Source organism: Pteropus vampyrus, unplaced genomic scaffold (assembly GCF_000151845.1).
Source record: "Pteropus vampyrus isolate Shadow unplaced genomic scaffold, Pvam_2.0 Scaffold1, whole genome shotgun sequence".
Lineage (NCBI taxonomy): Eukaryota > Metazoa > Chordata > Mammalia > Chiroptera > Pteropodidae > Pteropus > Pteropus vampyrus.
In genome coordinates this window covers 36,519,585-36,530,859 of record NW_011888782.1, presented here as the reverse complement: position 1 = coordinate 36,530,859, position 11,275 = coordinate 36,519,585, and the positions used below count along the sequence as shown (strand labels likewise).

General features: G+C 37.7%; 1 long non-coding RNA gene across 1 annotated transcript in view; it reads right to left on the bottom strand.

Annotated features, from left to right (window-relative positions):
* The window catches only part of LOC105309733, a 61,926-nt gene extending 54,974 nt beyond the window's left edge, over window positions 1–6,952 (bottom strand). The window contains exons 1-3 of the long non-coding RNA XR_002779001.1: window positions 6,868–6,952; window positions 4,138–4,251; window positions 2,980–3,047 (exon numbers count right to left, since the gene is read on the bottom strand). This is a non-coding gene — a long non-coding RNA (uncharacterized LOC105309733). The remainder of the gene's footprint in view (window positions 1–2,979; window positions 3,048–4,137; window positions 4,252–6,867) is intronic.
* Between the last annotated feature and the right edge of the window lie 4,323 nt (window positions 6,953–11,275).

Here is an 11,275-nt window from a genome sequence, read left to right as displayed (position 1 = left end):
GAGAGAGAGAGAGAGAGAGAGAGAGAGAGAGAGAGAGAATTTCTAGGTACATGATTTAAAAATCAATTACAAAAGCAACTTAAACATTTTATAAGAAAAAAATTTCCTTAAACATATGAATTTGAGGCTTCTAAGATAGAAGCATTTCCTCCCTTTTACATTTAGTTCCTCCCTCATTTATGGGTTAACATAAAAATTAAAAGCAGCTCTGTGCCAGTTTTCTGATGTTTAAATTGAGCATTCCCACTTACATCAAAAATTTGCCCACTCACTCTTCTTCCCACTTTCTTTTTTCCTCCTACAAATTCAGCTTCTATTTTCATAATCTGCTCTTGATCTAATTTTATTACTTTTCCTTTTGCTTATTTTTTCTCCTATCTTTTCCCCGTTGTCCTCCTCTCTTCATTGGTTTACCTTTCCTTTATTTAGAAAGTCCATTGCCCATTTCTTTTATGTCTTAAAAGCAACGTATACAATGCCCTCTTTCTGCTTTCTTTATTTAAAATCGATTCCATATTATCAGACAATGCCAACAAATATGTTTCAAAATCACAGGGTTTTTTAAAGTACAATCACTGCGAAATGTCATAAATATTCTACAAAACACTAATCACATAGCTCAAATAGAAAGAACACATAAAAAATCGATTTTTATCCTCTAAAGTAATTAGACAGTTACAAAGATGTCAGCTCCCCCCAGATTAATTTACAAATTGTATAAATTAAAATCTCAGTATGAAAAGAACAGATGAATGGAGCAGACACAGACCGTAGCATAGATAAAAATTTAGCACATGTTAAACTTATTATTTTTTAAAAGTGGGGAAAATTGCTTATTTAATAAATGCAGATAGACAATTGGTTAACTATTTGAAAAAAATAAAATTAGATCTTCTATCTCATAAATACACCAAAATAAATCTCAAGCGGAATGAACCATATTTTAAAATAAAGGGCATTTTAACATACAAGTGAATATTTATTGGATTATAATGTAGATAAAGAAACAATAAAGAAAAAAGATTAACATGTAGGTTAACATGAAAACTAAAAGCATCTCTGTTAACAACATGATAAATATAATTAAAATTCAAATGGCAACTTGGAAAAATAATTTTCAATAGTAATAAAGGTTTAATATCCTTATATCTAAAGATGTACTACAAATAAGAAAGGATTAATACCCATACAGCAGAAAACGAGCAAAGGTTATGAATAGACAATTCAAAAGAAACATTCTTGTTCAATATATATCTTTTTGTTCAATCTCATTAGTAATCAAAAATGCAAATTAAGCCAGCAAGTTTTTGCCTCTAAAATCAATTATTATTTTTTTAAGTTATAATACCTGGTTTCAGAAAATGTGTTGCAAAAATAGCACTCATATGCTCCTACCCTTTGACCCAGCAGTTCCGTAGGACACAGTCTTTTATGTTCAAGGAAATGATCAAGATGTAAAATAAACTTATATACAAGAATAATCACAATAGAGATTGGAAAGTAAATAATTGTTCATACCTATAATGGAATACTATTCAGTTATTTATTCAGTTTCTGAAATAATTAGATTGGAAAATGCTCACGTATTTATAAAGTGATTAAAGCAAGTTATTAAACTATATTACAGAATAATTATAATGTATACTTATAACACACAAAGAAAAGAGACTAACAATAAATTGTCAACCGATTTTTTTTCTGAATAAATCAATGAAAACTCTTATTTCTATTCCATTTTTAAATCAGGTACACTAATAGAAAAGCAGAGATATCATATGTAACATACATTTCCAAAAATGATTCCATTTTCAATTCTCATAGAATATACAACACCAAGAATGAACTCTAATATAAACTATGGATTTGAGGTAATAAGGTGTATAAAAGTAGATTCATCACTTGTAACAAAAGTCCCACTCTGTTACAGGATGTTGATAGTGGCAGAGGCATGTGTTAGGACAGGATTTATATAGCAAGTCTCTGTACTTTCTGCTACATTTTTCCATGAACCTAAAACTACTCTAAAACAAAAAGTAAAAAAAAAAAAAGATTCGCAGAATGTAAATTGGATGCAAAGTAGAAATTTAAAAACAATACTGATTTAGTGTAGCCTTTGAAGTATGCTAATCAGGTGCATAATAAATTTTTGGCTTATCATTGCTTTGAGGAAATCTGTATCTCACATAATGATCATAAAATTAAGACAATAGTTTTTCATTTGCTTTCTTATCCTAACAGATGGACCCAAAGTGATCTGTCACAGCTCTGTCCAATAGAAATATGAGATACGTATGTAATTTTAAATTATCTGGGAGCCACAGTAAAAAGCATAGTAAAAGAGAATGGGTAAAATAACATTTAATAATATGTTTTATTTAACTCAATATAGCCAAATATTATCATTCCAACATGTAATCAGTATTTAAAAATTGAGTTGTTTTTCTTTTTTTACAGTAGAAAAGAAAAGCTTTATTAGAAGGGAAAGTATACTTCCAGATGTGGAAGCGGGCCTGAGCAAGAGAAGCATGGTTCAAAGGGCCAAAATTGAGATATTTTATCCTTTTTATAAGTATTTGGTGTGAATTTTACATTTGTAGCACAACAATTTAGTTGCTAAATTTTCAGTGGAAATATTTGATTTAGATTTTATAAAATTTACTATTGAAAAAGTAGGTTAACATATGCAAGTTTTTCCAAACATAATTTTCCTATAACTGAATTAAGAATCTGTTTTTAAATTTAAATTTAAGTAAATTAAAATTAAATAGATTAAAAATCAAGTTCTTAAGTTGTACTAGACACATTTCCCGTTTGGCTAGAGTTTACCTTATTAGACATCTTGCTTCCTGAAAGGGATTTCTAGTGAAATATTGACATTGGATATGCTACTTTATGGAGAACAGGCCTAACACTTACTACTTAGCAAGTTCAAATCTAATTCTTAATTATGTTAAAAGAATGTAAATTATAGATCCTTACCTACTTTTTTGGCCACTCTTTAAAATCGCTGAATCACATATGAGATGAGTTATTCTCAGCAAATTCATCTACAAAAAGAAAATATCCATACCGAAAATCAGGTATTACTCCCAGCAATAAATTGCCTGCACAATTTCACTTCCTGTCACTGGATTTAGGAATAATTTTGCCACTATACAATTTCTAATAGTGAAAACTGAAGGTGTGAAGAGTGCAAAATAGAGGTATTTTGTAACCACCTGGGCAACAGAATTTCCTCACATATTTAAGAAGTCTTGCAAGACCCAAAGGAGGGAAAATAATGAACTGTCCAAAGCTCAGCTGTGCTTTTCAGTCTGTCCATGCAAACTGGACAAGCCCTTTCTTGTTTGAAGCAATTCCTCTGGTGGTGCTAGTGACTGCAATATTTTAAATACATCACCAAGTGAACTTGCACAGTGGTTATGTGAAGTTATGTCCTGAGTACTAGCAATGGAATAGCTAAAATAGGACATAAATATGAACATGGCTGCCAGTGATGTTAACATATCTTGACAAATGCTCCTTTCCTGCTTCTGAATAAATGTATTTCCCCTCAAACTATCGTCCTCACTTACTAACATAAGTAAAAAGCAAAACCAACAATGTGGTATGTGATAATATAAGAATGTACTTGGACCATTAATTCCAACTTGTCAGTCATCAAATTTTAATTGTTTGTTGCCAAAGTTGAAGAGGGGAAAAGATAGTGAAAAAAAAATTTTTTAAAATCTGGTCATGGCCTGACACTCAGAATATTTTGGTCAATTTACACTTTTAGGTTTCTAACTCAGGATGCAAAAGCAAAAAAAAAAAAAATTAAAAAAAGAACAACTTCAATCGTATTGAGTGCTAGGCACTTCGACAGTTGTCAGGATACAATTATATGAATAATATAGTTCCGTATCAGGTAGATTAGATTAATAGACAGCAGAAGATAACTAACAACATAAAGCAGCATGTAGTTATGATACAAATGAATGATCCAAATAACAACTGCTATAGGACGAGATCAGTGGTTCTGGAGGTCTCCAGTGGTTCCCAAAGTGGGGTCCACAGATCTCTGGAGGTTCCCAAGACCCTTTCAAGGGTTCTGTGAGGTTAAAATTATTTGCATAATAATGTAAAAATGCTATTTACCTTTCTCATTACGTTGATGTTGTCACTGATAGTCTAACTGTGGTTGCCTTAGCACAGAGCAAGGCAGTAGCATCCAGCTGTAGTAACGGTCGTTGTATTCTTAACCACCAAGCACTTCCAGTAAAAAAGAAGAAGAAAGTCAGTTTCACTTAAGAATGTCTTTAATAAAGCAGTGAAATCTTTAATTTTATTAAATTTGGATCTACCAAGGCATGCTTTTAATAGTTTGTGGGACGAAATGGGAGGGATACATGAAGTGCTTCTGCTACATTCAGTGGTTATCTTGAGTTTCAAATGGAACTAGTCACTTTTTCCAAAAGGTAGCATTTTTATTTGAAAACAACTGACAAACTATGATTATTCAGACTTAAGTATTTGGCAGATATTTTCTCAGAAATAAAGTGAGCCTGTCACTTCAAGAAAAACAACCAACAGTATTTCTTGCTAATGATAAAATTTGAATTTTCAAGCAAAAAATAGCATTTTAGAAAACTTGTATCTTAGTACGTATAATTTTTCCTGATGAAATCAGTGGTGAAATTAATAAATATATTTTTTATATTATATGAAATTAGTCAACACTTGGAAGATCTGCATAATTCAGTGAATCAGTAGTTTCCAAATGACCAATAGTTTCCAAATGACCAGTGCATAACATCACAAATCAGGACTGGGTAAAAGGTCCATCCAATAGACCAATGCGTTTTAGTGCTAACAGAGTATGAAAAGTGTATTGACATGGATTTTAATTTCACATGGCAACTAACTTTTAAAAAATTACCATTTGAAGAATTTTGAAGTGGTATTAAAGAATATTCATAATGATCTGAAAAATTTATTAAAATACTCTTCACTTTTCCAACTATACATTTCTTTGAAGCCAGATTTTCTTCATATACTTCAAATTATACAATGTATCACAATAGGTGAAATGCAGAAATAAATGTGAGAATCCAGCTGCTTAGAGCCAGCTAGATAGTAAATCCAGGTAGATATTAAAGAGATTTACAAAATGTAAAAAAAATTTTTCTCTTTTTTTTTTTTTGTTTTGGAAAACATTATTTTTCATTAAAATGTCATTTATCTTAATATGTAATGAGCTTATCATTTTAAATTAAGTAACAAATGAATATTTTAAATATCTCTCCAATTGTAATGTCTAATACAATGAAGATCATCGATAGATGCAGTTCACATAAATCCACGGAACAAAAGGTTTTTAGGGTCCTGAAATCAAAATATTTGAGAATTGCTAGACTAGAGATAAAGGAGCAATTAGGGGGAGCTTGGGAAACTGTTCCGTGGGACCAGGTACTGGGTAATCTCCTAACATACTCCTTCCCCTGCAATCCTCTAAGGCCCCAAATGGATGGTATTATTTAAATATGATCAATTTACACTAGTGTTGTTCACATAACAATGTGCTATACTTGTGGAAATACAATATAAAATCTCCCAAATGCAGCAAAACCCCTATATAATCAGAGATCTACTATTAAATAGCAAAACTAATAACTACACATAGAACAACTAATTGTATTATGAGATTTTACTATGTATTAGTGGTTCCTTTTCATGTCTAAACTCTCTTTTTAAATATTTATTATCATTTACAACCCTCCATTGACCTTATCTATATTGCCTAGCAAACCAGCTACATTGGTTAAGTCACAATTAATTCATTTTCCTATTTTAGACTGAGCATACAGCTCTGTATCCATGCAATGCCAGGCAAAGGAAAAACAATGAAATTTTAGTTCACCTATCTGCAGTAATCGTGCAATTTCCGTTTAGATATTTGAAATTTTAAAATAGGTTGTGGAATCCTCTCTACCACATTATTACCTCCATAAATCATTTGGGATACAGGAACTCGAGGTTGAAAGCCTCTGTGCATGTAGTGATTTTTTATTTTAAATTTAGTTTTGGGACTTAAATTTTTTTTAAAGTATAGTTGGTACACAACATTATATTAGTTTCAGGTGTACAATGTAGTGACTCAATATTAATATACCTTACAATGTCTCGAATGTGATAAAAATGAGTTTGCCCATTTCTGCTCAGTCACCAGACATTTGAGAGTCCAGGATTTCTGTCCTTTATAGGGATACACTGCAGTCTTAAGGTTTACAGCAAGAGAGGGTGTAGAAACCTGAGCTCTAGGATCAGAAAGTGACTTTCCAGTTGATAGCTGTGCAAATTTAGGCAAGTAGCTTAAGCTCTTTGAACTTGAGTCCTTATATGTAAAATGGAGCTAATGACATCTGCTTTGCATAGCTGTTGTGTGGTACACAAAATGATGGCCATCATTATTAAGCAAATAAGCTTAATAGCAATGTAACAAATAAGTTGTGTTACATATCAATATACTGTTTAAAAGTTAAACTTATATTCATGTTATTGCCAATTCGAGATTCTATAAAAGGACACCTTTTGCGGTTGGTTTCTTTTTGCCACATTTAAAACATGGAATAGACATATTTCCATGCTTAGTATGTAATTGCTTACTCAATACATATATTTGAAGGTAAATAGCATTGGTCCTTGGCACACTTAAAACTGCTCAGATTTATCTTTAGGTACAAAGAACTATCTGTGTTATCAGAACCCATGGTGAGCCAGTTCCCTGGTTCAACAGCTATAAGACTGATTATCCACAGAAGCAGTTGGGTCTGCTTTCTCTACGGATTTTGAACCCAATTAGGAAATCTCCCACCTAGATTTACTCACTTTCTTTCCCCCAAATTGATCAGAAGTCCTTCTCCTCTTCTTAATTCCTCCTCATCTCTCTCAAATACAAATTTAACATTTTCCTACAAATTTTATAGTACCTTAATTAGCATTCATCATTATTTTGGAAAGATCCTAAATTCTTACATCATGATATGAACTTTCCACATTAATGAAATTTCTGTCAATTAAGTGTGTACCGAACTTCCTTTTAGTAGTTACAACTGCATTTCTAGAATCTGTGATGGTGTTAGAAAAAATACATTAAAAGTAGATATCATCATATGTTTTGTTTATAATTATAATAAAATCTAAGCATCGTGTTATGATAAATTCTATAAATAAAGACTGTAATTCTTCCCTACCTTCCAAAGGCATTTCAGGGATTAATTAGGGCTTTTAATTGTGTATGAGATTCTAGAGTAAGCGCACAATCTTGCCACTATTACATACTTTTTCATTAGAATAATTTAGAAGCTCTCACTTGTTAAAGCTATTTAGATGACTGTACTAGCCAGTCTCGAAATTTTTACATCTTTGGGTTTTCCGTGTGTGTGTTCACAACTGTATTTTTAATTTAGAAAAAAAAAAAATGTGTTTATTTCTGAGGAAATACAGGCTTTAGAGAAGCTGTGTAATGCCTCTTTGACAATTCTGAAAACTCCAGTGCTGGGGCTACCAAGGGAGGTGGGTTTTCAGGAAAATCCGGCCCCTGGCGAATCTTTGGGTCTGGACGAACCCTAGCTGCCACAGCTCCGCGATCTCAGAAAGGGGCTGCGCTGCAGATGTCTCCCCGCGCTCGCAGACACACACCCTGGTATAACCTGCCAAATCCTCCCAGTTTCCCTTCCGAAATGCCTTGGAATCTTTACCACAGTAATCTGACGACTCTTTGGATCACTAGTAGTTCCCAACTTCTACTGAAAGAAGCCCTTGTTAAGTTCAAAATCATTTTAACTGACCCCCACCCCCACCACCACCACCACCGCTACCATCCAGACTGTGGTACCCGTACTTTAAAATTTTCTATTAAGAAAACTTCGAAAAATAATCAAACGCACCAATAGATTCTGTAACCCTTCCAAATGTCTGTATATTTTCTTAATCATAACATTTGCATGCATCTAATTTATGCTGTTCGCTCGCTAAGTTTACAGGCATTGCTTAGTGCACAGATGGCTTCGCCCATCCCTTGCACAGGGCGCTCCCAGGGGCTCAGTGTCGGAGGCCCGAGGCCCGGGAGCTGCTGCGGTGTACGTAAAGAAGGTAAGTCTTGCCTTCTACCAAAAACCTTCAATTAAGCTGGATTCTCAGGGTCAGCAGGACGCTCTTCCAGCACGTCGCCAGGGCACCGCAGGGCATCTGCTGCCCCCTATCGGTGGTGAGGCGAACAATAACCCGAATCCGGTTAGAATCAACTGGAAGGGGCCTCTTGAATAAAAGAATATTCCGTGACTACGCAGCAGCGAAGAGGACTCTGAGTGCCTGTTTTCCGCAGACACTCGGCTCTGACAGCCGCATTTTAATACAAATGTTCACAAATGAAGGAGAGGATGTTGGACTGTGAAGAGCAATCTGACGCTGCTTCGGTGACGGCTGGGGAGGGGCAGAAGGGTGAGCGCCAGGATACCCAAAGGGTCAGTTTGTTTTCCACCCTCCCGTTCACCAGTCTACCTTATCCTTATGAAAAAGCGTTTGCCTTCAGTGGGGACGGACATTCATTAGAGCCCAGCGTGGCGTTTTCCCGAGCCCCTGAAGCATCTGTACCTTTATATTACACCTTGAACAAAGTCCAGTGACCTCTGCTGCAGAGGTGACAAAAACCACCATCCCCAAGCCGCCAGCTGTGTCCAGGAATGGCCTCCCAACAGCATATTATTTCTTCTGGTCCCTTTGAGGGAATATGAATATGCTTCAGAAATGTAAATACTGAGAGGGAAGCTACCACTGACCCTTGTGCATGTAAAAAAATTTTCTTAGGACTGAACGCGTAAAATTTGTGTCCTTTTGCACATAGCTGAGATCGCTAGCAAGCTGAGAACCTGTGTGTGTTAAATACTCTGATAGTTCTAATTTTTTGTTTTCTCTCACCCCACTACCACTCCCCCTGCAAACGCGCGAACCCACACACACACACTTTGCAGTATCGTAACTTGTTCATTCTTGTCCATATTTGCCTTGGCCCTTTTGAGAAGAAGGCAAGAGGTGAGCGAAGGTGAGTGGGGGAAGGGAGAGACAGGAACGAGAATCATCTTAAACCGCACACTTTAAGTGGCAAGACAACCCAAGCAGAGGGTCTTCAGAACGACAACGGAAAAGTCCCGCTACACGCTCACAGTGCTAGTACTGGCGTCCCCAATCTGACAGTGGAGCAGGAGATCCAGAATCCAGTTGGTCCCCTCCAGGGTCCCGCCCGTCTGCGCTGGGGGTCGGGCCCTCCGGTGTCGCTGCGAGTCTGGGTGAGGGAGGAGTCTCCACTGGCTCCGTTCTCCCTCCCAGCTCGCCATGGAAGCAGTCACCGGCCTTGGCTCCGCCGAGTCCCCGCTCTCGAGAGGCCGCAGGTGCCGAGTGGCCCATCCCTGGTGGAAGCGAAACGCAGGACCAGCCAACCCCTCCTAGCGTCCCGCTCTGAGAGGATCTTCTGCGCGTGGCGGAAACCCTGGGCCCGGGCGCTCGCCCCTCCCGCGGCCTGTGAGGGCGACGCGCAGGGGCGCGGGCGGGTGGCGGCAGCTCCCAGGCGCAGGCGGAAGGCGCGGCGCGGCCACAGTCACGGCCGCCGCCGGGTCTCAGGCGGAAGCGCGGGCTCGGGAGGGGAGGGGCTGCCGCGCCCCGCGGAGGCCCCGGGCTCCCGGCCCCCAGAGGCGCCAGTCCGTGCAGGAGCAGACCCCAGGCAGCCGTTGCGTCCGCCAAGCAAAGATTGCCCTAGTCAGTTTCAGCCCCATACACGTGCGTGGCTGTGGCGAGGCCAGAGCCCACGCCTGTCCGTCCGGCTGTGCGTCTTTCAGTTGCACATACTGAGCTCCCTCCGAGGCTGACCGCTCCCGCGTCTGCCACCTCCAGGACCCAGAGACGCCAGCCCCAGCCTCCCAGCAAGCTGTGACTTCCCGGATGGGGCCATGCTTTTCTTCCAGGACAATCAGGGCTCCTCCCCTCCCGGCGATCTTTCTAGGAGGCCACCTCCAGAGATTGAGAGGCGATTTCCTCTCTGCTGGTACTAAACTGGTAACTCCTCTCACTAAAAACACCAGAGAGAATCACAAGCTGAAAATCTGGCCAGGGACCACCACCACCGAAAAAACAGTTCAGTGTGCGCGGAATGTTTTGATCACTGGGTTAATGGGCGATAGAAGTTCGCTTTCTATTTTTGATAGTCCTGATCTTCAAGCTTTTTAAAAGTTACATTGTCCTGTTTTCTGCACGGTCATCAACACGGAAAAATGAAATTTTGCTTTTTTTTTTGTATGATTCAAAATCAGTTGCAATGACAATGACAGAATTCCACTGCATCTTGTTAGATAAAATGGAGATGCACACCTAGGTGAGAATCACTGTATTACATAGTGGGAGGCTGGATCCGGCCAACAAAGTCCCTGAAACTCATTTCCTGCCGCCGCTCTCAGCCGCTCTAATGGGACTTTTTCTCATTTAATTATTTTTTAAATTATTATGAGGCTCTCATGAATCTAAAGAGTAAACATAAGGTGAAGATTGAGCACAACATTTAAACACTTTCCTAAAACTATCTTTACCTTTCTTGGGGAAGTAATTCCTGGGCTAATAAAGAATATACGATCTGAAGACAAAAGAAAAAGTTGCTAAAATAAAATAACCTTCATACATTTTTATTCATTCAATAGGTGTTTATAGAGTGCCTGCACCAAACACACACACACACACACACACACACACACACACACACACACACACACACTCCATATATACATACTGTGGGCTATACAAATAACAACATCTGTTGAATGCTTAGTATGAGACAGGCAATATACTTGTTTTAAAAGCATTATATCACTTTAGCCTTCCAGGGACAATATCAAGTAGATATTGTTATTCTGCATTACAGATGAGAAAAATAAGATATTGCAGGCTTGAAATAACTTGCTCAAGGTTACCCAGTTAGTGGTATGGCAAGGGGTAAAATTCAAGACAGTTTGATGTAGTCCACAGGCTCAACCACCACACTATAACCTCTAGTCAGATACAGGAATCTATATTTTGGAACCACGTAAGGTGAGCCTGGTGCAAAGTAGAACTTGAGAAGTATTGATATAATCATGCACCACTTTTTCCTGGTCAGAAAACAGACCCAAAGAAGTGATATGTCTGAAGACACGGTTAATTAATTGCAGAATGAGACTCAGAGAGCCAACTCCTGGTTCCTTGCCCTTTCTAC